The 27212-nt window shown below is 40.4% G+C and overlaps 1 long non-coding RNA gene across 2 annotated transcripts; it reads right to left on the bottom strand.

Moving 5' to 3' along the window:
* Window positions 1-13601: 13601 nt before the first annotated feature.
* Window positions 13602-20837, bottom strand: LOC135443391 (uncharacterized). 2 transcript variants are annotated; one of them, XR_010438995.1, is made up of 3 exons: window positions 20773-20837; window positions 19774-19905; window positions 13602-13688 (listed from the first exon to the last, which is right to left on the bottom strand). It is a non-coding gene; the product is annotated as an uncharacterized LOC135443391 (long non-coding RNA). The 2 variants fall into 2 exon arrangements; XR_010438997.1 differs by lacking the exon at window positions 13602-13688 and adding an exon at window positions 16316-16359.
* Window positions 20838-27212: the final 6375 nt, after the last annotated feature.

Genomic DNA, 27212 nt, shown 5'->3' with positions numbered 1-27212 from the left:
AACAAAAAATGAATGCAAATCTGCCAAGATCAGAGAGGTAGTCATAGCTGTGTGGGGGTTCCATAGATGAATCAGAGAGAGGAGGGATGATGGTATGGTTGGGTGGGAAGCAGCCAGAAGAAAGCGCAGAGGGTAGTGAGGGAAGGAGTGAGTACAGACACTGCTGAGATGGGGCCAGCTTCAGAGCCATAAAGGAGCTCTGTTCTGTAAGGACAAGGGCCAGAGCAAGAATTGGAGCATCATGGACCAGCAGTTTGGAAAGGACATCAAAGGAGGTAAGTGATCAGAAGAGAACTGGATTATTCAGTGAGTGTAGGGGATGAGATGCGCGGAGTAAAGGGAAATAAACATCCAGAATTAACTAAATTGACTCATTGGTACAGTGGAAAGGAAGAAGTGAGGCCAGAAGAATGGTAGAAAGACAGATGGACACCACCCCATGGTAAATGAAGGAAAGAAGGTGATTCAGACTGCAGATAAGGGAAGTTAAATGTTTTACTGCAGAGTAAATCTTGGACATGACCATGAGAACAGTTACTAGCTGGGCTTTGAAGACTGGAAGTTGTTACAGACTTGAAGGAGGGGAAGCAAATGAGAAGTTCATAATCAGGGTAAACTAAATTCCTCAGAGAAGGATTAAAAAAGTTGTGGAGAGCTGTAGTTGAGAAAAAAGGGAATATATGAGCCAAAGCAAACCACAGGTCAGGAATAAAACTCATCCATCTGAAAACTATAAGAGCAGTCAGAAGAAACTACCATACACTTTCAAGTCTGCAAAACCATTCTTCCATTCTTTTGTTATCTGAATTGCCAGTGTCTGGAATGATCAAGATCATTATTTATTGTTGTAGTGAATCTTGTAAAATGAAACTTGAATGTATAAATTATTGAAGTACTGCTTGCTCAGAATGACTCATTAACATCACAAAACAAATAAGTAGATAACATTGCTAATTTGATTCAAAGCCTTTGAATATACATCATCCATAAACTCTGACTTCAGTGAGTATAAACAACTCTGCGAGCGTCCCCATAGGACTGATATTAATTCACAACAAAAAAGCTTTTATGACTCCTACACTTGGGAACTATGCATTTTTACTTCTTTATCATGGCTGTTCATGAGCTGAAATTCAAATGTTAACCCATGAATTATTTATTGAAAAATATTCTGAAGTACTCATTAAAATCTTAGGTGGCATTAAAGCTAACTCCACACTTCTTTCTGTTTGCTTCATAATGCCAGCCTAATGGATTTACTGAAGAGAAGTGTCAAGGAATACAGTGAATGTTATATAAATAACAAAAGAAATCACAAAAAATGAATTCTGAAACTGGAATTTCAAACCTCAACCAATATTCTTCCACGTAATGTCTAAGTCCATCTCAAATGACTTAGAGATTTAAAAGACATCCATAGTATCAGGCAATAGGTTTTAAAACTTTGTTGAATCAGGGTCTTAAATCATTCCTGATGATGAACCGTACTGGCATTTCTCCAAGAGAAAAACAAAGCATGCTTTTAGTCCTCATTTCTTTATTCTGTTAATCTCTTTTGAACTTGGGTGGAGGGTACAATCTGTGTATTGGGAGGAAAGGTGTGAAAGCAATAGCATGATAGCAGGGAATTTCTTGGAAGACATGGGAATGAATAAAACATAAGGACAGAGAAGGGGAATTTACATTTTTTTTCAAAACAAAGTCGACAGCTGTTATGTCATGAGTCTGTACTTGTCCACACGTTGTGTGCTGTCTTTTTGCTCCACCTCACATTTGTCTCTCTCTGTGTATGCTGTACATTTTCTGAGCAAATCACTGCTTTTCCCTTTGTCTGGAGAGAAACACATCCTTTCTTGGCACTGGAGCAAGCTCAATAATGAACGTGATTATAACTGATGAAGGATATGGATTCATCTTTCAACGTCACAAATTATTTACTATGATTTAGAGCCACAAATTCCTTTTATCCAAGGATTTCTCTCTGAAGCTGCTGCAACAGTTACCATATATTGTTGATATGCCTGAAATTTAGGTTTGGGAGGAAACTGGGGCCAAGCTTTTGAAGCACTAAGCAACTTCCCTAAAGCCAAATCCTTTAAAATATCACATGTTGGACATCTAAAACTGGGTATTTGTCAATTTTTAATATTATTTAAGTTTTTAATTATAATAATGATAAATGTTGCAATAGTATCTAATAAATTATCTATAAACCTAAAATTTTTCCCAAATGATGTTTCCCAAATAGGTCATCAGAGTTGGAGTTAGTTAGATCCTGATGTTGTTCAATGAGGAGCTTTTCAAAAACAGTTACAATTTTTGTAACACTTGAAATGTCTGAATGTTCAAGCAGCTACAGCTGTCTGATGTTTTTAGCCACAAATGCAGAAGGGGACGTTGATTCAATATTTAATTCAAAAAGCTGAGTTTGAGATGATGATAGGGTTGTGATGGTGTGTTCAAACCCACAGCAGCAGGAGCCCATGACAGCCAGCAAGGCTTCCTGAGGAGTGCCAGCTCCAAGCCCAAAGACAGCAGTCATGTCTCAGAAATGTGCAGCACAATCACAATGATGCCCATGAAGGAGGGGCACTTCTACCAGCTCTCTCTCAATACTGCACTGCAAGTTTCCTGAAAATAGCACTGATCCAAAGCACTTGATGCCTTTAACCTTTTTCATGCGCTTGACTGAAGACAGGGATAAATAATTCAGTATGCTCTATTCAATTTCCTGGGGAAATTTGTTCCACACCCAAAACTATTCTTCATTCAGGAGTTCTTTCTATATGCTCAAATCAGCATAGAAGCACTGGTCGGATCAGGGCCACCATTTAGAGTGAAATACCTGAATAACCTATAAAACACACCCTCCCTCAGGATGTACAGAAGTGAAAGCAACTTACTTCATTAAGCAGCAGAAGGAGATTATCAAGAGCTCCATAGCACAGACAGCATTTATTTTCAGGGTCTTTCTTGTAGTCTTTAGAGAAATGTTGAAAGGTGACATTTAAAATGTATCTGATGATTGTCGTCAGGAAATTTGTTTTCTTTCCATATTCTTAAATTGCTGAAAAGATTTGACCCTCAATAAAATTGGAAGATATTTTGCTTTATGCTGTCACATTTCCAAATGTCTGGAATCTAGACTGACTTCTTCTGCCTGAGTGTAGAACCAAGGGTTTAGATAACACCCAGTAAACTACTGCTCTGATAAGATCCACAATAATGGAAGAAATGGATTTGTTCTGGGATAGCTTTGTCAGCATACAGAAAAATCTTCTGAGTCTCACTCACCCTTTTGGTGTTTAGTTGTTGCAGGCTCCCAGTCAGTGCCTTTTTGCAGTTTTCTGTCAGGAGCTCTAAGAGCTATAATGACTTATATCCAAAAGAGTATCGACATTACCAGATCTTCTGTCCTGACTGGAAACTGAAGTTGTCACTGTAAGCTGCATATGTCAATGGCATCTCTCTTAAAGATTTTTCACACCAATAGGACATGTACGCTGAGGTTTAAATGCCAGATCCATGAAAGATCAAAAGAAAAATCTCAAAACCTAATAATTTGTTGTTATGTATCAATCAAAATGGCAGACAAGTTACATCAAGGGGACCAAGATCAATCACACAACTAGCAAAAAATTAGTTATTCTACCCTCATACCAGCTACTCCACACTTATTGGTTAAAAAAACATATTGTTATATAGTATTGCCTCCTTCATTTAAACATTTACTAAATATTTATAATATAAGCTGTTATTTTCAAACCAGCTGGAGAGGCAGAGGCCCTCTTTTCTTGTGTTAAAACTGTTTCATTCATATTTTCCTCCAGAAGGAAACAACAAAAGCAAGAGTGGAAAGCAGTGAAAGCTGTCATGGAATTTGTTCATCAAGCATTGGTCTTTCTACAGTATTGTCCCCACTGTAGGTTTAAATCAAGTGTTGATTGATTTATCTGCTCTTCCCCTTGCAAGCTAGGAGATGTCAACACCAGTGGAAAATATCATACTATGGTGATATTTGTAGATCATTTGTCTGTGCCATGACATTTATTTCTCCTGGTGATTTAAACTGAATTTCAAACATTTCAAATTAATTTTAGTAAAACCATGTATATCTCCCCTGTGTATTCCAGAACTTATTAGGTACAAGACTGAAATGTTAACATTCACTGCTAGTGAAATATTAGGAGCATTAAAGAACCAGCTGGAAAACTAATGGGGGGATTTTCAGTTTCATGGCAATGGCAGACACTGATTCAGGGGAGCAAAATCTCTGTGAAGTGGAGAGATGAGGGGACAGAAACCAGACTGTTCTTCCTTCTCTCAGACCCCATCCCAATTTCTGAGCAAACTGTAATCCCAGAGACGGGCAGACCTGTCTATACCTGGACTACTGTGCTCCAGCTCTCCATCTCTCCTGTGTTCCAGGCCTGGTGAGTCAGTGGAAAGGTTCCAGGAGGGCTGTGTCAGCCCCACAGAGGGAGCACCAAACTGAGGACACGGGAGATCTTTCCTTCAGCGCTCCCACAGCCTGAAAGGGCTGAAATGCCTAAACCTGGAACACTGTGCAGAAAGAAGGGCTCATTTCTTCTTCTGCAAATGACTCCACCAACAAAAGAACATCTGTGAAGCCCTCTCAATAGTCAGGTATATAATGTACCAAAAAAAAAAAAAGGCAAAAGAAACTAACAATTTCTTTGTTTTATGCAATGGCAGCAAGGTTGCTCTTTTTGAATCCACGAGCTAGAGTGATTCAAAGTTCATCTGAGACTGAGTGTCCCCTGCAGTGATGTGGGGCTTTTCCACAGAGCCTGTAGGTCTGGGAGCTGGCAGGGGTGGGCAGGGTGGCTGTGGGTGAGCCCTGGTGGTGCATGCCAGCCCCACAGGAGCCCCAGTGAGCTCCCACCCCCCGCCTTCCCAGTGCTTGTATTGCTCACCAAGGGCCACAACTCACCTTCCCCACGGTCAGTGGGAGCTTTGCTGTCACCCTCCTTGAAGTAAGCCTTGGCACGAGCAGAGCAAACAATGGGAAAACAGAAGCCCAGCCCCAGGCTGCAGAGCCCATGGCAAGTTTCCATATCTTTAACTGGCACCCAGTGCTGGTCTCCTGAAAGAATGTCACTGTACCTGCTCTTTGTATTCAAAGCACAGCTTTTACACTTGTAAACATATATAGGAAGAAATATATTTCTCTTTGGTTTCTCTTTGTAGTGAGGATAAAAATATGCGTATGATAACAGTGTCTACACATTTTCTGAAATCTAATGCCTATCCTAAATGTCAAATCTTTATTATCATTGCTTGTTTTATGTGAGGCATAAAATTTCTTGACTGGTCTGTCACCTTCAAAGAGCTTATGTTGAAAATACAAAAAAAAAAAAAAAGAGAAAATTTAAAAAGACTCAAAATACAAAAAAGCCCCCACAAAACCCACAAACAAACGAACAAATGAAAAAAAAATTAAAAAAAACAGAAAAGAAGTAAACTAAAAGAGAAATAAGTACAGAAATACAGAAGTACTGATTTATGCCACATGTTACCCAAACCTCAGATGTCAGAATTTTTTAAGGTGTTAGGATAGCTATGAATAGCAAGATTTATATAAAATTTACTAAACATATTACCTAAAATATTAAGAGCAAGAAAACTGTTCTACAAGTTCCATTCCAACTGCTAATCTTCTATTTTCTTAAATGCTTAAGATATATACTCAGTGCATACAGTACACAAATATAGTATACAAATATATGCCAATGCTTTATCAAGGAGCAATGCTTTATTAAAGGGCAAAGTTAAATTCTAATGTATTTAGGACCTCATTATTAAATTCTAGGTTAACATGAGGACTGGAGCCAGTCAGATCAACATGAAAAATGAGTTCAGGACTATCACACTTAATCAAGTGGTAGATGACATAACTTTGTGGAGAGGACAAAATTGCTGTAGAGTTATCCTTTATAATGGCTTTCTTATATTTTAATAGAAACTAATTGAGAAATCCACAGGAAACTAATTTACACTTTGATTAGGAATTCAAGTTGAGGTAGGGAAAACTGCACATATATCTAGCGGTTTGTCATCGTCTTTTGAGCAGCATTCACGTCCAGGCTGCCTGCAGCATCAGGTCTTTGGCTGTGGCTGCACTACAAAGCAGAGTTATCCTCTGGGGTGTGCCCAGCTCCATGTGCTGGGCATATGTGGGGTCTCCACCGAGTGCCAGGTGCTGCTGTGGGGGCTGCACCATCCAAGGGCAGCTCTGAGGACACACAGTGGATGCCAATCGTTTCTGGCTGCCACCAGCTGCCAAGGCTGGGCTAGCTCAGGCCCCTCAGAGGACAGGAGGATTACTCACTGCCTTAGGCAAATCTGCCTTGTAAACTCTTTCCACCTCAGCTGTTTCTGCAAGCATGACTTTGTGGTTATAAATATTATGATGGCCTCCATCCACATGCTCTCTTTACATGATTCTTACAACATGTTGGCATTACTTCACAGCTCACCTTTTTTTGTCTGCAGTTTTTTAAGAAAGCCAGAGCACCTCTTTGTTTACTAGAGCATTTATTATAATGTGGTCAGGTCAGAAAGCCTGCCATTCCTCTCTGCAGCAGAGCTGTATGCTTTAGACCTGAGGTCATGGAGCTATTGGCACTTCCAACAATCGATTGCATCAAGCTGTGTTGCAATACATGAAACATGCCACATCAGGGATTTTTCTTTTTTCATTCTGCCCTCAATTTCTCTCTTCAGTCCTTCCCTACCTCTCCCAGAGAGCAGCAAGCCATTTGGCAAAATGTGACGTTAGTTTTCCATCTTTGGCTTTCATGGTTTATGAAGAAATTCTCTAGAGTCATTCACAGGAAGGGCGTATTCACTGTGAATTTGAGATTTCTCTCATCAGTGAATAATCAGTCTTGATAACTCTTCTGACCTTGCACATACAACCTTACCTCAGGTAATAAAACACTTGACCCATTTTTCTGGACAGCACAATAGCAGATGTAACCTGTGCGCCTCTGGGTACTGTATTCCATCTCTAACTTAGGTCTAGTTATGGCCCGCTAGTCATTTAGTTATTCTATTGAAACTCTAGGAACACAGCTAATTAAAGGAAGGGAAGGTGATAATGAAATTCCCCATGCTGACAATACCACTGTGAACTGTGAGTGCCTGTTTGCTTTGCTTCATGGTTTCCAGCAGTAGTGTTTAAGCAGACTACTTATAGGGCATGGCATTTCAAATTAAGGAAAAGAGAAAGCAAATTCTCCAGGGCTGAATCATCGTATCTGGAAATCCAGCAATGTCCAGTTTACACATACTGCATTCATAAATTTGAATTACACACTGTGTAAGGAGACACTCATCCAGTATGCACTGGTAGAAGCAGATGAATGGAGCAAGGCGGGGTTCCAAATGGAAAGCTGGAACCTAGAGGAAAAGAAGTGGTGCATTTGTTGTTTCTGTTTCATTTCTTCTCTTTTTGTAGCAGAAATGAACACAAGACCTTTATGTGCAATGATTATTTTAGAGAGTGAATTGCCAGAGGGACAGATCACACAGACTTTGCCCACACAAGAATTCCCACTAAAGAGAAATGTTGAATCAGACAAAAATCATGCCTTGGGTGCACAAGGCACTGTACCTGTCAGGTGACTTAAAATACATAGCAACCACAGGGGTTTGTGTGTGGAGCACTGAATGCTAACCAGAAGTCAGCTCTGGGAATGTTAGGTGTCCTCTGCTGCTCCTTTGCTCTTACAGGAAAATGTAGTCACTAAGCCTGGCTTCTTCCCAGAAAATGTAATAATGAATCCAGCCTTTTTTCTTTTTGTTTGCATAGAGATATAAATTCCATATATTTTTGTTTGCATAGAGATATAAATCCCATATATTCCACTTTTCTATGCTTCAGAGTACCATGTTGGATAACACAATGGAGTATTTGTACAGATTGCCTAACACTCCCACAGAATCCTTGCTTCTGGTAATGTCTCTGTGCCCAGGAAAGTGACAATTTAAACAATTTACTACAGAAGGAGCAAAGCCATCCTGAATGAGCATCCATGTGTACCATCCAGGATGGCAGTGTTTCCCATTGTCCCTGATAGTCTCAGCTTACCAAGGCCCTCTCTTTCATAACCCCTCTGAAAAGCTGATGCCCTGATCCAACAAGCCCAAACCCCATCAGCACACATTGAAGGTTTAGTTCTGTATAGTTAGGTTTGTATGTTAAGGACATTTAACCAAGAATTCAGCTTTCCATTAAATCAGGTGTTAGAAGCCCATACAGGAGCTGGAAACCTGAATGCTTTTCTGGATCTGAGCCAAGAACCTTCCAGTATTAACATTAAATAACACGATTAACATCTGTCCTCCACAGAAGGCAGCAGCACACAGCACTTTTCTGAATGTTGGCCTGAAATAGCAGCAACTGTCAGAGATTTCTCTTCATCAGGTTTCCATTGGTGGTAGCCAGTTTATTTTTAAGGTGAAAGGATATAAGCCCATTTCTTCTATGCAACCATATGGAAGAAGCAGAATGATAGAGAGAACAGCAAAAACTATTGGATTTTATGATCTTTAGGGTCGTTTCAGACCTAGATGATACTGTTCAAGAAAGAAGGATCAAAGACACCAAACATTTTTGATAGAATGAGTGACTTTAGACTTAAGGAATCCTCAATCTTGGAAAACTTACTAAAAATTGTTGTGACTAAAGACTGAAAAATCAATTATAAGTAGAATGGAAAAGGTGAATAGGAAATAAGGAATTACATATCACTGTTCCTCCCAATAGAAGATTGAGAAGGAGGGCATAAGCTGCTAATAATAGGTCATAAATTCAAAACAAACAAAGGAGCAGGTACTGGGTTGTTTTTTGGGGTTTTTTTTCACAGCCAGCTGTTAAACTGTGAAATCTCTTGCCACAGGAGAGAGACTGTGGTATACACAAGGTCAAAACACAGCTGGACATCTGCCTGGAAGAATTGGAAAGATGCTGGTGGCCCAGGCAGCTTTGCTGTTGCCAGCCACTGGAAGTGGGACCCTGTGCCAGGGAGGTATCACTGCATTCCTGCTCTGTTTGGACACTCTTCCAAAAATGACCACTACTGGCAGTGTTGGAGGCAGAATGTTTAGGTACATGGACAATTTTGCTGTTTGATGTGGTACAGCAAGTTTTCTTTCTCATAATATGCATGTATGAAAATCACCAGAAATGTTGATGGAAACTTCCTAATCTCACCAAAAGATTTTATCTGGCATATTTGTAGCCCTCTTTTTTCTTTCCCTAAGTGTCTGCTCAAAGCCATCATTTATTTCTCCAACAGACTTTACAAGTGTCTCAATGTTTTAATATCTCTTTGTGCAAAACTTTTGCCCTTTTCTTTATGAATAGGTCATTAATGTTTACAAAAAGCTGGAAAAGGCTTCTTTTCAAGGGCCAGATCTGCCCACTTTTCATTTCTGAGGTGCAAAGCTGTCACTGGTCTATTGTGGAAAACAGCTTGCAAAGGCTTTGAAAATGCAAATGAAATAGAGTAAATCTGTGCCTTTTTTGTTGATAAGGGCAGAGGAACATTGTAAATTTGCAATTTTAAAAATTAAAAGGATTATTTGATAATTTTTATGGCTAGAGCAGCTTCCAGGGGGAAACGGAGCCAAAGGAGAAATTTTAAAACATAATATAACTAAATCAAGGAAACAAAAAAGTTCCTTTTCAGTTACACAGAAGCCTTGTTGAAAGAGAAATACTTGTGGGACATGAGGAATGAAAAAAGTCAGCATGCAACTGCCCAGGCTTGCCCAATTTGTAGCTCCCACCTCATGGCAATTGCTAAGAGTGTTGTAAAAGAGCTTCTTTGTCTCTGGAGAAAGTATTGCTTTCAAAGACAAGAAAAATCCACAAGCAACCTCTCACTTTGACACACAGGTCATGACATTAAAAGAATAATGTGAAGAATCACAAACCACCGGTTTTAGTTAGGAAAGCAAATGGCTTGGTAGGAGGGAGGGAGAGATGTTTATGTTATGATCTGCTAACTTTCTGTTTATATGTGGTTCTGTGTGTATCTAGTTCCTTCCTAAAATAAAAACATCCCCAAAACAGGCACCTAGAAAAATCCTTCAGAATGACCCAAAAGAGGTAAAATTCTTTAACTTTGTGAACAGTGTCATCAGTTTGCAAAGGGACAATTATTGCTGGGACAATATAACTTCTAAAAAGACGTGGGGTTATTTTGCCATCTCGTTGCAACACTTCGGTGCAGAAGGGAGATGCCAGCAGGACGAGTCAGTCCTGCACAGCCCAGACTGGAATGAGCAATTTCCTGGCAGGCACTCACTCAGGGAGGCAGGGGATGTGCACAGAGCCTGCCAGGGGAAGGGGCAGAGGCAGCAGGGCACCGTGCCAGCAGGGCTGCCACACGGTCCCACCTCTGACACGGGCACAGCTGACAGCTTTATGGATTTCATCGTTTTGCCAGAATCAACTTTAGCAACTGGTTTTGCTTGAAACGCTGAGAAAGTTGTGGTTCTGGCAAGACAAAAGAGTGCAGGATTTCCTTGTAGCAGAGCAAAGAGGTGGCAAACTTACCATGATGGGCAGAGCCTTTAAGAAAACTTTCTGAGCTACATCCCTTCCCTCTGCTGACCCTGGAGATGGCAGCAATAACACCAGGGTTGTTTCCTCTATTCCCAGTTTATTACACTGCAATCAGAGAACTGCTGAAAGTGATGATCAGCAGCAACTTCACTCTGAAAGAAGCTGGAGGAAGCAGAAGTGAAGCCCTCCATCCAGTAACACCCTCAGTGCAAACCAGAAGTGGTTTTTGTTTTTAAGGAAAGGGGGAATCTGGCTTTTTCAAAGTCCTTGAATATGTGCATTTCTCAGTTTTGCTTGTGAGCTGTGTCTGAGACTCAGACTCATGAGTAAATGCACAGGTGTGGATCTGCAGTTATGGCTAAAACACCCCCTTGGGGGCACTTCTCTCTGGAACTCCCCTACTACATGGGAACTCTGGCTCCAAATGACTGTACCATAAAAAAGACATGAAGATATCTTCGGAGTGATGAGCAACTGGGTATTTCCAGAGCAGAAACCCCAAATGCAGCCAGCTTGCAAAAGTTTGGTAAACTCTCAAGTTCTGTCAGGAAAAGCAGAAGGGGTGATGCTGACTAAAGAGGACCAGAGGAAACAGTTGAAAAGCAGTTGTTCTGAGATATTTTTGGGAGCAGCAGTAGCATATGACATTGACATAATGCAAAGATTTTCTTGTTGTTGTTGTTGCTGTTACTATTATGATTTGTAGGAATTAAATTCACCTCTTGGCAGGTAGCCTGTAAAAAAAGGCTGTGAAACCACTTTGTCCTAGTCCTGACCCCTTTGAAAGACACAATCAGAGAGCTCCATCCTGCAGACCAAACTCACCATATGCAGCCAGAGCTCCAGTAGCTGGCTCCAGCCAACAGATATTTCTCAGTCAGAGCTGATTTTCCCAGCTGTGAATCTGAAGCAGAAAAAGAATCTGAGAAGAAAAAGAAGTGCCATTGTTCTTGCTACCCACTGTAAAATTAATTTAAAATGCCAACAAAGACTGTCACATTCTCCAGGCAATCAGCAGAAGACCTCTGGACATTTCAAATTTAATGTCAGGGGAAATTATTTGATTTATCACCTATTAAATGGCTACCTAATTTATATGGCTGTCTGGAATGGAAATTAAGTTCCCTGATTCAGAAAATGATACAATAAAAGTTTGATAAATAGATATATTTGAATATTATGGAATCTTCAGATCAATGTGAAATCCAGATTTGATGCCAAACCAGATATCTGTGCATTCCTGGAAGTGTTGTAGGACAGGAAGTGAGGTGGAGTCAGGAAGCCATAGATTACTGAATCTGATCTTTGCAGCAGGAAAGATCTTTCTGAAGTTAATAAAAAATGATATCACAAAAGATCTGGAAAATTTTTTGGGTATTTTTTTTTTTGGTTGGTTTGGGGGATTTTGTCTTTATTTTAAAGAAGAAAAAGAGTAAGTGGGAAAGAAAAAAAGGAACTTGGTTACCATGGCTTCAGAAAAGGATGGCTGAGAAATTTGGTGTGAATTTTTGACTGACAAGAAAGGACTCAAAAGGGAAATTTTAAAATATTGGAATCCTAAAAATAATTCAAACCTTCCAGTAGAGTTACCCGAGAGTTCCAGCAGAAAAGAAAGTATGTAGTAAACGCAATGTTATCTAAGTATACTGTAAAACCCAGACAGCAGAGAGAGATTTCCAGCCTTCAGTCAAGGAGACCAAACCTTGCTCACTGAAGCTGGAATCTGTGAAGTATCTTTGCCAGTACACAGGGTCTCTCATGCTGTGACAAGCAGGTAAAAATAAAATATAAAATATTGCTATAAATTTCCACTGAATAAAAAAAGAAGCAGTCCTAGATTTCTGGCTAACCCATAGTAAAGGCCATCTCCCTTTCATAGTGACAGGAGAGCCAGATGGTATCATTCAGCTGTTTCCCACTTTTTCCTCATAGTAACTTAATAAATAGAAATACAATAATGATTTTAGAGAATTAAAGTGACTTCCAGTTGGAAACTCCAGTTAGAAGCTGATTTGTTTGTTAGTTTTATGAGTACATCAGTATGGCCTGGCCATAGCATCAAGACCTGCTTTCTCTCCATGTTCATCTTTGTTTGCTAATCACTGCCATTTTTCAGCATTTCTGGTTTCCCATATGTATTGCAGTGTTGGATGGTTACTCCCCAAATCAATCTGAAAACTACAGGTGACAAACAGGATTCAGCTTCCACAGGGATGTGGTAAAATGCTCACCCCTTGAGTTTTTCAAGTTATGGATGTGCAGGCTGCTACATAACCTCCTCTAGGCTCCCTTTCTCACAACAGCTTGGACCAGACTGTCCTCCAAAGTCCCTTCCAACCTGGGCTGTTGTATGATAACAATCATGATAACAACCACTGGAAACTGAAAGTAGTATCTTGCAGAAAAGGCCTAAAAGGAGAATTTAAAAGATGTTTATTCCTTCTGCCGTGTAAGGAAAAATATCCAGTTTTGTTATGTTATCTCTGGTAGCTCGTGTATTTAATCCGTCTTCATCCAATGTTACTGCACATTATTTATTGTTACCTGCTGGGAGTGTGTCTCCATCACAGTTGCAGTCAGGGTTATAGGTGCCCTCAAAGCAAATTACCCAATAGTTCCCATTCTCTGTGCTTTGGTTCACAGTGGAGCAGTCTGGATGACCTGAACCCCTTTTGGATGAAACTGAATCCTATTCATCCTGTAAATGGGGTGCAACTGAACCATATAAATCAGTGCAAAAGAAGGAAATCAAAGGGAGGGTGACACACCAGGCTGTGAGGCACAGAGTTAACTGCTGCTGCTTAGCCAAAGGGGCCGGCAACATCTGGCAAAGTGATGGGGCAGTAACCCTGACTCATAACATCCAAAATCACTCCAGCACAATTCCCACAGTTTTCCTGTCAGCACCCATAATTCCCTTGTTCTTTGTAAATCAAAATAAATGATCAATGTTCAAACATAAACAGAATATTGGAGTCTTTCAGCTGGATGAAGAAGTGATGTTTGCTGGGGGGAGAGAGTCAGCGTGATTTATCCTGCTCTTCGTATGTTCTCTTTAAAGTTGCACCACTGTATTAAATCCTGTTTTCTGAAAATGGAAAACAATGAGAAGAGACTTGCAAGAACACCACCAGCTTCCATCTGTGAACAATTTGATACTTGCTTTCGGCAAATTTCTAAGCATTCCAGTTTTAAATAGACTTTGCACCAGTATTCCCTTTTGCCTGCATGTCACTGCAATGCTGCAGTGTTGAAATATTCACAGAACTGAGTATAAAATATCACAAATACACTTGGACTGAGAAGTGAGGTTTTATGTGTGATTTTTATATGTGGTTATGCCCACTGTTCTCCTGCTTATAAGAAGGTTGTTGGAAATACAAAACTCTAACAAAAAAATCTGGCAAAACCAGGAGGTTTTTTGCTTTGACAACTCAAAGTCAGTAGTCAGAAAAGCTTTTCTTCATCTAAGTTGCTCAAGGAAACATCAGTTTCTCTCAGCTGCAGTGGGGGCTGACTCCAATAGGTCTGGATTCAGTCAATCATGATAGAAATAACATTAAAAATACTGTCTTTACTTGCTTCCTACTTTCTCATATATAAAGTTTATTACAATTTTATATATGATGCAAAGGTCCTTCTAATAGGCCAGTGAGTCCAGTATGGATTTTGATATCAAAGCTTTGGAAATCTTTCTTTGCAATGATAAAAGAAGACACAAATTTCTCTACAATTTTAAACAAAAATCAAAGGTGAGCAGTAACTCAGAGCAGGAGCTAGAAGCTATTGAGTATTCTTAGGTAAAGCATATCCTTCAACCCTCTGCAACATATTTTCCTAGCTTGGACACGTCAAGCTCTTTCTGTCTTGTTTCATGAAAGATAAAAAGAAGTTAAATGTATTGCAACAGCCAAATAATCAACTATTTCCAGAGCAGATATGGATTTTATCCAAAGGGAATACATTTCAGAAGCAAGGCTACACCAGCTGATGATATTCAAACAACAATGAAGCAGCTAAGTCTGCCTCCAACTTGCTAACAAGGCTGTTCTGAGTTATGCTCTGTGCCTTAGCAACTGTCAGATAAATAATCTTGCTCCTTTGTAAGAAAATGAACAGGCTGGTTAACTTTAATCCCCTGCCATCCAAATATATTTAAACAGTAAAGTGATTAGGATATGAATACACTGCAATATGAGTTGGAAAAGCGCTAAGGCTCCGGAAGCATGCACCATAAATCAAGCATTTAATGATTTAAATCAAAAACTTCAAGCAGCTGTCCCTGGGAAACATCAGGAGAACAGACAGTGCAATGAAGCCTGATGAAAATTAATTTAGTAGGCAAACATTTTTTATATCATGGTCTTTATGGAAATTATAAAAATAAGGTGCTGAATTGTATAATGTATTTTTATGTTCTTATGCTAAGAATGCTTTTTACAAGCCCTAGTTTTATTTAATAAGTAGAGTACAAACCCTGTTATCTTAGGCAAAAGTTAATTTGGGATTTTTTTTCTAAGTTGGGTGATTAAGTTACGCCTTTCTGTCATTGCCATAGGTCTGTGGAAAAGGTCCTGACACCTGCAGGAGCCACGAGCCTATGCAGCACTCAGGGCTGCTCTGCAGAACAATCAGCCTCAGTTTTAGGAAAGGAAGCAGCACTCCAGTCCAGCTGAGGAACTGTCCCCTCAAAATTCTTCTTGAGCACCTCAGAAGCACAAGCAGTGTAAACCCATGGAGGCAGACACTGCCATCCAGATTCTCTCCTGCCATCCTGCAGCTCCCTCCATGTCCCAGCACAAACACTGAGCTAGCTGCATGAGGAAGATCAGAGCAATAATCCCTGTTATAAACTCACCATTTATTTGCCAGTTTAGTGTTAATGGGCCAGCTTCCTGTAGGGTTGGGGCAGGAACAGGACAAGGCAATTGGGGCTGGTAGAGCAGCATGGCTGAGTTATAGTGAATTAAATGCTCATGACATTACAGCCTTAGTCTGGAAAGTGGAATGACTCAACAAAACATTTTAAACTGGTTTCTAGATCTCTGCATGTAGAGTGGTATTATGCACACATTACCCCCAAAAAACTAGAAAAAAGCAGCAAACAGTGAGTAAGCACATTATTTCCCACCAGACCTTGGAAGGTTGGTGGTGGTAAAAGGAATCTCTTGTAAACCTGAGCTCATACAGGGCAGCAATCTGCCCTACATGAAATGGATCTCAGATCATAGTGTGGCCTGGGCAGGCCAGGGGTTGCACCCCCAAAATCCATCCTGAAGCTAAAGTTAGCTTCTCTGGGCCTCTCCACTAGGATTAATAAACCAGCTAAAACTCCTTAAAACATACCATATTGAGGAAAACAAAACCCCCAAAACCCACACATTAGAAAGCAGGTATGCTATGTGTGTCTGTGTTTACTGCACATCAGACATTGTCAAACCTGCAACAGTTTCACCAGACAAGAATTATCTGATAATGCACTTTATTTTACTTGGAGGATTAAGATTTAGAAGTAGGTTAATTTAATCACTAAAAGATATATGATTATAAAGTTCCAAATACTTTGTGTTTTAACAGCAAGTAAGTTTACTTTTCTGTAAGTTTTCTTATAATGGCATACATTCTGGAGCATGCATTGGTATTTGTGCTCAGGATAAGAGTTGTCTTGCATCCATTAAAAAGAGAGGAAAATAAATAAAAAAGGAGTGATTGGTTGAAAAGGATGTGGTTATGCTCATCTGTAACAGCCTAGATGGAACCTGGAAGAAAATAAGGAAAAGACTTTAAAGAAGAGGTAAATAGCCCAGTCTGCACATGGGTAGGATATTAGTATAGCTATTTTTACTCTGCCTTTACCAAGAACTTCCTACATAACAATATGTTGTTGTATTTGAAACACGTAGAGGTGTTATTCTGTTAGACCTGTGTGTATACTCAGAATGGGAGAAATGGGACCTGGGTTCATCCACCTGCAACCCTCACTGACTCCTGGAGCTCAGAGATGTAGGTAAATGCTGACTTCCACACTGAGAAAATAAGTGCTGTAGGCAGTGATTGAGACTGTAGTTAGAAAACTCCTGTCCTAATTGAAAATAGTCCTGCACCACCTTAAATAAATTTCCTAAGCACTGTGTGTAAATCCATCAATTCATCCTTAGGTGACTGTATCTTCTTACCAACATATATATGTGTGTGTGTATATATATATATAAAAAAGTAATTTCCTTTTCATTAGTAGATTTTAAGTGTTCCATTCAAAAACGTTCGCTGTGGATGCTAAAAGCTTTGTAGTTGTGCAAGCAAGAACCATCAAGAATGAGAGAAAGTGATAAAAGATCCAAAGCCAAGAGAAAACAAAACCTACAACTTATGAACCTTTGTTCAAATTGAGCCTTTTTGTTTTCCCTCCAAAGCTATAGAGAAACATAAAGATTATAGCTTTCATAATTTATGTAATAAAACTGTTATATCCTAAATGTTATAGAACAATAGCAGAATCTAATTTATGTTAAAAATATTTTAGAGGTCAAATTACAGCCAGTAAAGCTCCCTAAGATGTCTGTAACACCAACAGAAAATATTTTACTGACTCATTATTCACAAAAGCATGTATTCTACATTTGTGTGACTCATAGTCATGCTATCAGAGATTCAAGGCCAAAGTTCTAAAACAAAAGTGCATTTTGCTGTTTTTTGTTTATCTAATATGAACATTTCAAGAATATTTAAAGGAAAAGCAGAAGGTGAAAGGAATTACTGAACTGCAGAGACTACTATCCCTGCATTTGCCTGGATACACATTGTCAAAGAGCAACATAAATCAAGCAGAAGTAATGGCAGCTTTGTTAACATTGCCTTACAAGATTCTACATTTTCATTACGACACTGTCAAGCTTAAACTCTTAGTTAATTTAAATTTTCTATGACACTAATCCAGTAAAGCCCAGGTTGAGCAGTTTTAGGAAAATTTCAGCCAAGAAAAGTGGGTTTTTTTCCTGAGCTGGAGGCTGAGGATACAGATACACAGTCTGCTGTCTTTAGATGAGTTTCTGTGCATCAGCTGCAGCTTCATGGCTGGGTGAAGCCAAAGCATTTCACTTCTCTTTTTGGGGCTTAAGCAATCCAGCACACTTAAACACCACTGATTTGTAAACACATGATATTGCTGAACACAGCAAATTGTGGCAACTCAGGCAGGACCTCTTCCAATAACGAGAAATTTGTGGTAACTGTGACATTTTGCAATATAGGTGTCTGTGAAAAGGGAGGAATTTTCCTTCATGCCTGCCAGGGACAGATTCAAAGCTGTGGGCTAAAATAATGCAATGGAAGTTTGGGTTAGATGCTAGAAAAATATTTTCAATAGTAGGGATGACGAGGCCTGGAGCAGGTTGTTTTGGAAGCCATGGAATGTCATTTACTGGAGGATTGTAGGAAGGGATTACACAAACATTTCCCATGAGTGATTCAGGACTGGCTGCATCTGCCTGGAGGAGGGTTATGAACTACAAGATCAACCAAAGTCTGTTCAGTCCTGCTTTCCAATTCCATATCAATCTTGATAGAAGTTTCTGCTGAATTTGGTAAAAGTACTTCTATCTCTTTCCTGAGACTGAAACTGACTTTTAATAGAACCTTGTGCTTCTTGACACCATTGAAATAGCTACTGGGCTCCTTTTCCCCTCTTGGTAATATTTCAATTACCCAGGTTTCTTAAACCTTGAACAGTGAACTCCTGACAGAGCTTAAGGTGATAAAATAAGAGCACTCACAAAAATCTCATTAGAAAAGTCATACAAGCCAAGGACATATTTAGCCATTGGCCTCATAAGTGGTTCTCCTGAAAGAATACTGGCTTCTTCAAAGATTTCATAGGTTAGATTTTTTTGGTGATGATATAATTTTAATTGCTCAGATTCTCAATGTGTTAGTTGGGATAACTTGGTTGCATATACCAGGTAGATGGACACCTTCTAAAGCCCTTTGCCTTACACAGGGGCATGATGCAGACTGACCCAAAGGTACAATTTCAAAACAATTTTTTTCCGTTAAATTGGAAGCGCAAAGATACTGAAATACCTGCTCTGCCTTGGAACTTGTTTGGTAAGAATTTTTGCTCCAGAGCATGGAACAAGGTGTTCTCCCTAGATATTCTGCTGCAAATATTGAGGTGATTGCTGCTAACAGGAGCAAGTGAGGTCTCACAAGGGTGAAAAGAGTGCCAGAGTTGCCAGCCAGCCTAAAAGAAGAATCCACTGCACTAGGAACCCACTCAGGAAAAAAATAATCTCTAAGGGAAAATAATGTTTCAGATCTTGAGGACTAAGAATTGTTCACATTATAGCCAGCTCATATCAAATCCTTTAAAAACAGGGTAATTCTAAGAAATGCCCAGACATTTAAGGTAAATGCTCAGAATTAAGAACATTTATAGAATTGCACAAAGTTTCATACAAGTGAAGCCTTTAGCCTCCACTTCTTGGCAGGTCAAGAATTGGCTTTCTTTGCTCTCCCAGGATCTACACGAGCACTCTTAGTTCCCTTCTAGGTATCAATAATCCTATTTTAATGATGGAAGGCAAGAGGACAGGAAGAGATCATAACCACATTTCATGTGGCAAATTTGTGGCACACCAAGGAACAGATGTAGGGTAGGCTTGAAGTGACAAGATTTTTCAAGAATAAAATCACTTAAATAACTTTCTAAATTATTTTCTCTGTTTGTTTAGTTTTTTCTTTAAATGCTCAGTTCTTTCCAAACTGCTATGCTTCATTTCCAGTTACAATTATTGACTAAAATTATCAGCAATTAGCAACAGCACTCATTTCCTGGATTTTATTTCACCTGAAGGGACAGTCATGTGAGATGCAGTACATGCACCTACAGGGAGAGCTAATTCCTGAGCATTCTCCTGTGAGAACTTGAATATCTAATTACACAGAAATGATGAAAGATTAATCATCTCGAGCAGGGTCCCACAGGTAATCTGCAGCAGAGTGAGGAATCCATTAAAGACCCACTGGATCCCCACCCAGTGCTCTCATCATCAGCGCATTTCTCCCTCCATGTTTACCTTCTGCTAAGCAAAGCCAAGGATCACATGGACTGCAAAGAAATTTTTGGCTGCTTCAGATGTTGCAATACAGTTCAAATATATGCTATGCAATTTTACCTGAAAGTATTGAGAGTCAGTCTTCATTTTTCAGCAATCTCCACAGGAGGCTTGAAAAAGAAGCAAAGTCTCTGTATGATCTGTGCAGGTACAAAACAGCCTGGCACAATTTGGACTTCAAAAAACTTTTGCCTTTAGGGTATAAAAAAAAAAAAAAAAAAGAAGAGAGAGAGGGGACAATAAGTTTTACTGAACAATTATTTATCTGTCTACAAAATCTGTCTGGCCACCCAAATTTGGTGGCTTGAAGGGCTGAAAGGCAGATCTAAAACCATCATCATGCAGAAGGAAGAGCACAGTGATATGCTGTCAATGAAACAGGAGGGAAGAATTGCATTGCGCCCACTTGTGAAGCTCCTCTAAGAGCTCTGCGAGGTGGTGTGAGAAATAAAGCTAAACTGCTACATGAATACAAGCAAAGGGAATTTAGGTGGAGTAGTGATGATTCACATTGCTACAAAAACTGTCAGTGTGAGACAGATTTTTCTTATTCTGCAGATTGTCTGTAAAATTTTGGGACAAAGGCTGTTAAAAATATAACAGCTTGCAGATCTCAATACCTGTGGTGTAAAGCTTATTTATTAAGAAATCTGAAATAGAGGGAAATTTGTGAGACTGCCTTTCTGCAATCAGTGACTGTTGAGGTAAGACTGGGCCTGTTTCTGTTTTTAGTGTTTTCATGAAATCTCACTGAAGGGAAAAAGGAAAAAATACCTCAAGAATGAGTTCCAAAACTCTAGCCAGTTCTGATTCAGTCCTTTCCTTTCATTTTTTGGCCTGGATATATGCCCAAGCACAAGTGTTATGATATGAACAGAAATGCTAGAGTTCTTGTACCCAGCATTTTCAATAGATTACCAAAAAACAAAACAAACAAACAAACAAAAACAAAACAAAAAAAAACCCCACCAAACAAAAAGCCAAAACAAAGAGTTTTTTCATTTAACTGAAGAGTCAAGTTATCTGTCACCATCATAATTTCTGGAAAAATTCCCTTACCCAGGATTCTTCTCCTGGGAAGCTGAGAAGCCTCAGAGGAAAAGGAGAACAATATTATGTCATTTGCTTCTCCTGTGTTTTGCTGCTTTGGAATGTGTTTGGAGGTTGTTTATCCAGCAGGTGATTGTTTCATTGGTTTCTGGTGCGAATTGTTTTCACTCATTGGCCAATTGGGGCCAAGCTGTGTCAGGGCTCTGGAAAGAGTCACAAGTTTTTCTTTTGTATCTTTCTAGCCTTCTGTCTGTATCCTTTCTGTATTCTTTAGCATAGTTTAGTTTAGTATTCTTTAATATAGTCTAGTACAATAAAATAATAAATTAGCTTTCTGAGAACATGGAGTCAGATTCATCATTTCCTTCCTTCATCTGGGAACCTGTGAATACAAGAGTTATCCTTAATAGTCTACACAGAAAATAAAACAGAAATTTAGCTCTGTGAAACTGATAATACTGACTTTTGCTCCATCACAGTCAGGAATGCCATGCTCAGAAATGAAACTCTGCCTCTCCCAGTGCACAGCTCGGGAAGGGCACAGATGTGCTCCACTGCCCTGTGTGGCAACAACAGGGTGCTGCTGCTGCTGCTGCTGCTGCTGAGAGGAGCAGGGAGGGCTCAGCCAGGGCTTCTCACTGGGCTGCTCCTCCCAGTGCTCTCTGTGCACCCATCAAAATAACTCTGGGATACATTCAGCTCTCTGCACCCTTTATTGACATTGTATCATCCACACAGGAAAGATTCAGTTTCTGACTCACACCAGCTCTCCATCAATATTTTTGGCCTCATGTGAATTTCTTTCAGCGGCAAAAATGGCTTAGTCAGCTCTGTTTCCTCCTGCTCCTTCATCCCATTGCCAAAGCCTGACTGCTCATCCTTCTTCCATGGCTCCCTTAGCAGAGCCCATTCAATCATTTATTCGGCCATCAGGGAACAAGGTCAGGGAGCTGATCAGGGTTAAAAATCAAAAACCACAAAACCTGCTGGCTTGTTTCTTACCCAGATCAATTGCCCAGTGATTTCACAGTGCAGCACACAATACCAGAACATCTGTGCTGGATCAGAGCACTGGTCCATTTGGTCTGGGGTCCTGCCCCAGCAGCAGAGCAGACACAGCAGATGTTATCAGGGCCAGCATCCAGGAATGCTCTCCCAGCCTCCTGTGACTTGTGACTCAGGGATGTCCTGAGTGAAAGTCAATGGTTTTGTATTTCATATTCATTGATGCATTTTTATTTCATGTATGTTTCTGGCTGTTTTAGATTTTTTTAAATCACAGGAAATGTATGCAACCCATATTGACTATGGAACATAGTAGAACTGCATTCCATGCAGTGATTGAAGTGATTCTTGTTGTTTGCCCTGGGAGTAGTACCCAGTAATTTAATTTTGTGCTCTTTGATTTTTATACTGGAAGAAGCAAAGAACAGCTGTATGCCCTGTTCACCTTTCTTGTTCCACTACCTCTTTTATATATTAATGTTGTAGCTATTTCCCAGCTTCCAGAGGTCTTAAAATACCCTGAAGGGTGTTGCTTCATATCAATAGAAAACAGAGACAGTAATGTAATGCAGGTATAGATGTGCACAGCCAGGGATCCTGGCAGCTTAAACTGGGGACAGAAACGGTTATGTAAAAAGCCTTTAATTAATAATAAATGTGCATCTGTATAGACAGTTTTGTCTGGTGAACATAATTTCTGCTTCCTCTACCACTGCCTGCCAAGGTCAACCAATGCCTTCAGCAGCTTTCCAGTTTTGTAAGTAAATAAAGAATTCAAATTAATGATTTAATACATTTCCTTTCATTCTCCCATTGCTCAGTCCTCAATTTCTTTCTCTTTAATCTTCCCTCATTTGCAAAATGCAAATATTTTTTGATGACTCTACTGTGGCTGGTTGAAATGTTTACTAAAATTCAATGTTTAGTGTTGCTTTTTGTTGCTCTGAATATAAAATCTCCTCCACCTTCCTTTGTCTTGTTTTCTGTAGATCTCCCAGTACTTCTTGCTTCCCATTTGTTTATATTTCCTAAAAGCCTCAAAGCTGCTCTTTATGATCTAACATGCCCTTTGTCACTCTTTGCCTCTGCTTACAATAGGATTTAGCCCGCAGGCTCTTGCCAAATGTGTTTCTTAGACAAATTTTCCCATGTCAGGGGGTCAGAAGCAACATTATGCTACTCATTACCTGCTCTCTTAAATACATGTCCTCCAATACTGAGATACTTGTATTTTCTTGAGTCCTTCAGCTGGCAAACTCCAAAATCCATGAGAAAGCCAACATTTCTTGCTGTGCTGCCTGCCCCATGCTCACCTGTGTGTGGGCTGAGCTGAGCCCTGTTTGCCTTCAGCCCCAGCCCTGCCCAGAGGAGCAGGAGCAGCTCGTGGGGCTGGGCTGGCCAGCAGTGCCTCCACAGACCACCCTCATGGTCTGCTGTCTCTTTAGGCTCAGTCCTTTCCAGAGATCCAGGCAGAATTCAGGCATTCAAGGATTGTCTCATTTCGTGTCTCACCAGACTGGTGCTTACCTGAGCATCAGTCTGGAGACACCAAACACAGGTTGTGTGTCAGGAACAAGCACAGTTATACAAGATTCTGCAGCTCCTCAGAGCACTTTTGAGGCTGGGAAAGCAGTGCTGTCCCCCAGGGAAAATGCTTCCAGTAGGGCTTTCCTGGTGCACAGCATCACCGAAGGGTCAGGATTGACATGGATGGATTTGAAATGCATCTTCTCTTCCTTGAGTGGAGAAGAAACATAGAAGGTGTTTCTTAAAATGGCCTTTCCTGCACTCTTTGGGGGATCCCTGCCTTATTCAAACTCTTAGTGGGAGAAAGAAGGATGAGAATTTCTAAACAATTCTCTGAACAAGCTGATTTCTATTTTGTTCCATTGTGTCAGATGCAAGCAGTATGCAAGCCTGGATCACTTATGGAGTATGGAACAGAAATAGTTTCCAGCTTCATGCAGCTGTCTCTGTTCCTAACAGAGTACACCAGATGGTAGAGGAATACACAGAGAGAAATTTTCAATGTGGAAAAAAAAAAGGAAAAGGGTTTTTTATTAGTATTTTTTGATAACAATTACTCTCTTTTTAAAGTTTTTTTTTTTTTCAAGCTCCATTTTGGAATGGTTTGTGGAAACAATCACACATTGGTGTGCAAATTTAAGTTTCATCACAGTGCATTGGGACAGAGAGCATACAAGCAGAGCACACAGCTTAGCCTCTCTCAGCTTGGGAAGGGATGTGAATGCAGCTTGCCTTTGAGATGTTTTCTTTTGCAGGATGGCTTTTGCCATCTTCCTTGGATTATGTGCTGTGATCACATCACATCACCAGTTTAAATTATGATACATTGTGGCACCAAAGGAGGGCCAGAAGAGCCCTGAACCAGGTTTCACTGAAAGGGAAGCTTCAGTGCCATCTCACTCCATCCCCTTCCCCCACCACCTTGAGCCCCTCTTCTTTCTTTATTTATTGTGAAAAGGGGGAAGAGTGCTCTTTTTCTGCATGAAAATAGGGGATCTGAATGCATTTTCCCACACATGCATGGCTACTTCCAATAGGTGGGACAAATACATCCTGTCTTCATTTCTCCAAGAGTCTGTGTAAACATCTCACAGCCACCTGAGCCACCCACATTCCTTTTGTTGCCCTTAGCTTCTATTAAATGGCCTTTACTGTAGCAGGCAAAATATTTACACTATTTCTTTCTGCCGACTCAATTGCTGTCTTTCTCCTGCTCTGTCCCCAGGAGTGGAGCCTTGCATGACAGCGCTACCTTCTGCTTCCCTTACTTTGAGCACTACCAGCTGAGCTTCAAAAGTGGGCAATTCAAATTATCAGTCAGACAAAACAGGCTCCTTTTAGTTCTTTTAAAAGCTTTTTAGCTCTTGTCTCGGAGCTTTTCTTGCTTTTCCTTCACATTGCCTTTAAAAGCAAGACTGACAGAAAAGATTAAGTTGCTTCTGGCTGCACAGGATAGCAGCAGATTAACGCAGCTGGATCCAGCCCTGGGAAGCCCAGCCTGGGTATGTATGTTAGCACAACCCCAGCAATGTATAAGCAAGAGTCGCTTGTGTTGATCTTTTTCAGGACGATGAGTTTGTGATTAACTCTTTTGTGTGGAGCTTGCCTGTGTAGGAAGCTGGTACACAGCAGGATGCTGATGGAAAATCTCCCGAGGTGTCAGCCCTCCCTCTCAGCATGCACAGCTCTGCAGACACTACAAATCCCTGGCTACAGCAGGGATTCTGTTTGCCCTCCATCACCTTTAAGATATTTTTTTTTTTTCAGGGAGCAGGATGGCTGGGGAAGAAAGGAAATCTTCCATCTGAGCAAAGTTTAGTGCAGCCTTCTCAGCTGATGCTAAGGAGTAGGTCCAATCCTGCATGGTGGATGTGCTCATCCAAGCTGCAGAAAAGTAATTAAACTCCACAACAAATGCAAAAGAGGTGTTTTACTGGGCAAATGGTAGGCTGTTTTCTTGTTCATTTATTTGTCTTTAGGGCTGAAGATTTGTGTTTTTAGCATGTGTTTAATAATCTAAAATTATTGAATAAATAGCTAAATATCGAATAAAAATGCATCTTTTTTGGGGACAGCTATGAATTACAATGTTCAAGAGGAATCTGGGAGACTCCAAGTTCAGCAAACTATCTTAGTCGAGCTGGTAGCATCTTTCACGCCTTAATAAAGAAAAGCACAGTGGATCCTGCAGTGTGCCCATTCTCCCTTGCAAGGGAATGGCTGCAGGAGCTGCAGCAAAGGGCAGGAGAGGGCAGCAGATGCATCAGTTCCACGTGCACTACGTGTGCTCCCTGCCTGTGTTCCCGGGGGTGGGAGGACTGACCCTCCAACCCTTCCGTGCCCCCAGTCTGCCATTAGCTGACTTGAGATAACATTATTTGCCAACCTCAAAGTGTGGTGAGGATAAAAGCCCTTGAAGGGGCTCGACCCTGCGCTGCTGAGAGCAGTGAGGAGTTTCCTTCCTGCTTAGAATGGGGCACTCAGAGCAAATCTTTGCTAACGAGGTGTATCTGCTGGATGAGCTCCAAGGCAGAGAGAAATAACATCAACAGAGCTATTCCAGGGTTCACATCTGAATCCCAACCAATATATTAAGATGCCCTTTTTTTTTTTCCTTTTACATGGCATTAATCCAGGACATATTTACACATAACAGTTTCGAAATCACACACACCCCTAGGCCGCACGAAATATTTCTATACAGCATAATTTTTCAGAGACAGTAAATCAGACCATCTCAGATATATACCTATAAATTTTAATGAATGCACAATATCCCTGTCACTTCTGCCTCCCTTGTCTAATGACACTCTTTCTCTATTTCCATCACATCTCCTTCCATGTCAAGGTGAAGGAATGAAGCTGAACACTGTTGACTTAACAGTAAATTGAGCAGGAAAGAGTCCACACTGGACTGGGGAAAACAATCATTCATTTTGCAGGCTTGGTGCCAACAGCACTACCTTGCAGCTCCAATTATCTGATATTTTAGTGATTACACTCAGTTAAGCAGGGATAATTGGAGCAATTTTCAGCATCTTCACCAGACAAGCCAGAGGCATGACCTTATCTTAGATAACAGAAAATGAGATTCAAATGAGCTTTTTCTTCCTTTCCCCCAACAGTGAGCAGGCTTAATTGCAGGAGAAAATTAGCAGAGGCAGTGGTGTCTCTTCCAACCTTCAGATGGTGCCTGGTGACTGACTGGGGGACATATATTAGCTAAGCACAAATTTAGGGACTTCATACAATTGTCTTGGACTTCTGTGGTCATATAATGGATTTGGAATGAGGGAATTCTGAACTTAAGGAAAACTGTAAATATCTGATTGTAATTGTTAGTTTTTTAATTTTTCCTGACTAGAGAATGTTCTACTTGGTATCATCATCATGAACTGAATGTCCATACAAATGCTGAGGCTGATTCCATCAGACCACCTGCAGGGGAATGGGGGAACTCATGGGGTTTATCTGCCTGAACCTGAGATGCCCCAGGGTGAGCTGCTGGCACCATCAGCTGTTCCAGGGCAGCTGAATGCTCTGTAGCTGCTGCTCTCCAGCTCTGAAAAACAGAGTGTTTCATATGACCCCAGAGATCTACAGCCTGTCAGCCAAATCAGGGCTCTGCATGGTGCTCAGAGAAACTCATGCCTTCCTGGCTCAGAAGACAGGCAGGAAAACATCAGTGGAGTTCCTCATTTGCAATGGACACTGTCTTATTTCTGCTCAGCACAGGAGCTGTGAAGAGATCAGGACTGCTCAAGATTGTGGCTGTTGCCACAATAATCACACTTAGGAAATAAACTACACTGTCAATTTACTCCCTATCTCTGGCAAACCAGCAACTTACACCGTTAGTATTGCTTTGACCATTTGGCTATAGCTCACACACAGCAGTTATTAGGTCTGGACTTTTC

This window comes from Zonotrichia leucophrys, chromosome 2 (assembly GCF_028769735.1).
Source record: "Zonotrichia leucophrys gambelii isolate GWCS_2022_RI chromosome 2, RI_Zleu_2.0, whole genome shotgun sequence".
Lineage (NCBI taxonomy): Eukaryota > Metazoa > Chordata > Aves > Passeriformes > Passerellidae > Zonotrichia > Zonotrichia leucophrys.
The sequence above is the reverse complement of the archived record's forward strand: the minus strand, read 5'-3'. Positions and strand labels throughout refer to the sequence as shown.